This window comes from Galeopterus variegatus, unplaced genomic scaffold, assembly GCF_000696425.1.
Source record: "Galeopterus variegatus unplaced genomic scaffold, G_variegatus-3.0.2 Scaffold10165, whole genome shotgun sequence".
Taxonomy (NCBI): domain Eukaryota; kingdom Metazoa; phylum Chordata; class Mammalia; order Dermoptera; family Cynocephalidae; genus Galeopterus; species Galeopterus variegatus.
This window is the reverse complement of record NW_007736276.1, coordinates 17,375-19,599: the sequence shown is the minus strand read 5'-3', so window position 1 is coordinate 19,599 and position 2,225 is coordinate 17,375.

Genomic DNA, 2,225 nt, shown 5'->3' with positions numbered 1-2,225 from the left:
TGCCGAGAGCCCCTGTCAAGAAGGCCCTCACCAGATGTGCACCCTGGACCTCACACTTCCCAGCCTCCAAAACTGTAAGTAAATTTTATTTCCTTATAAATTACCCAGTTTTATGTAGCATCCATGATGCTTCATAACCCAACTGAATCGAGCTATTCTAGTCTCCTAAGCCAAGTGGCTGCTGAGGCTCAACAGGCATGCGCAGTGCATGGCTCAGGTGGGGTTCTGCAAGACAGAAATGGTACAGGAATTTTTCTCCCCTGTGTTGGAGGAGATCCTGGAGACAAGCCTCAAAGAATCTTGGGGGTTAGAAAAAGACGAAATACTCTGCTATCTAGCAGTCAAGCTGAACAATCCATGGGCCACAGAAGGGAAGGGCTGTGGCTTCCATGTCAGTGTTGTTGTAAGAGCTGGGTGGGTCTCCCTGTCTTCGAGAAAGAGCTGAGTCCTCTCTGTTCCCGAGCAGGGGATGCACCAGGTTTTCCTATTTTGCTATGCAGCTTGGAGTCTATTAAAAAATTCACAGCTGGCCAGTGGCTCACACCCTAGTCCCCGTGGGCAGACTACAGTGCTTGCCCCACTCTTAGGACGGTGGCTGCCTAATGACCTCCAGCATCAGAGAACCCAGCAGCCAGACAGGAGAGCAAACAGAACTCAGAGAAACAAGGCTCCTGATGGAAATCAAATTCCTAGAGGAACACAAACAAGCCAAGAGCACTCAAGGAGGTTTCAGTCCAGCCCAAATAAAGTCTTTCTGATAAGACGGCAGATAGAACACTTGTAATAGTGAAAGTAGCTAAGAGGAGACACTATGGGATGCAATTCGAGGGGAATGCAAAGTAAGAGGAAAATGTTCTTGGGGGAAGGATGGGTGATTAAAAAAAACTTAAAAGTGTTCGGAGAAGGAAATGCAAGGATTTGAATCCAACTCTGTTTAATTCCAAAGCCCGTGCCCTTTCGGCTCTGGCAGCACTTAGCTCGGCTTCTGGAAGGGCCCTCAGTGAGTAAGAATAGACTTTGTTCTCAAAAGATTTTAGATAAAACAGGAAGACAGAGCAAGCAAGTACCGGTGAATTATTCTGTTCTTTTGGGCCGGCCCGTGGCTCACTCAGGAGAGTGCGGTGCTGATAACACCAAGGCCACAGGTTCGGATCCCATATAGGGATGGCCGGTTTGCTCACGTGGGAGAGCGTGGTGCTGACAACACCAAGTCAAGGGTTAAGATCCCCTTACTGGTCATCTTTTAACAAAAAAAAAAAATTATTCTGTTCTTTCTCCCAGAGGGCCTTTCACTGTCCAACCCAACTCAATTCCTCCTTTAACAAAATCAACTCTTAGGTGGACTGGCTGGCCGAAGCATATGGCTCAGTCCTGCTCCTTTTAGAGTCACCAAGCCTACACCATTTGGGAAATGCCTACAGCAGCTTCTCAGGGAGGCACTAACACTTTCAGTCTACACACACCCTGTGTCCCTCAAGCCTGGCTGAGAGAAGACAGGAGAGATTAGAGGCCCCGGAGCCCTGGCAGAAGGGCTAGGTGTCGCGGGGTTCAGTCTGCAGGCTCCTCAGATTCCCACACCTCAGAAGGACGCAGCCCACTGTCCACAGAGCAAGAGCCTCTGAAGGGGATTCAAGGTGCAGCCGCTTCCTCGCCCTCCCCTCAGCGGCACATCTACCCCACATAACGACAGCTCAGTACAGACTTGTTGCTACTATGGCTTTGAAAGCTTATATTGCTTTCCAGACAATGACTCCTTTTTTTCTTCAATATAACAATGCTCTTGTCCAATGACATACGCTACAGGAAGTAATATTTTGACCTTATGATTTCAGGCAAAGACACAGTCATCAACTTATTACTTGGCACAGCAGCTCTAGTCACAGAATGTCATATGGAACAAATAAGAGTTGTTTGCCGCATAGGAAAGATTCCAAAATATCTTGCCAAGCCAGAGGGAGGAAGGGGTAGGTAGCATCTTCCATGACACTTTAGTGGGCTGTGCACAGGCACTGTTTTTTACATTTTTTGAACTGCTCACATATTTAGTTTTTATTTTGCCTTAAAAATATTTTCTGTGTGGGCCGAGCCCGTGGCGCACTCGGGAGAGGGTGGCACTGGGAGCGCAGCAGTGCTCCCGCTGCGGGTTCGGATCCTATATAGGGATGACCAGAGCGCTCACAGCGCTCACTGGCTGAGCGCGGTGCGGCCGGTCTCAAAAAGGACAA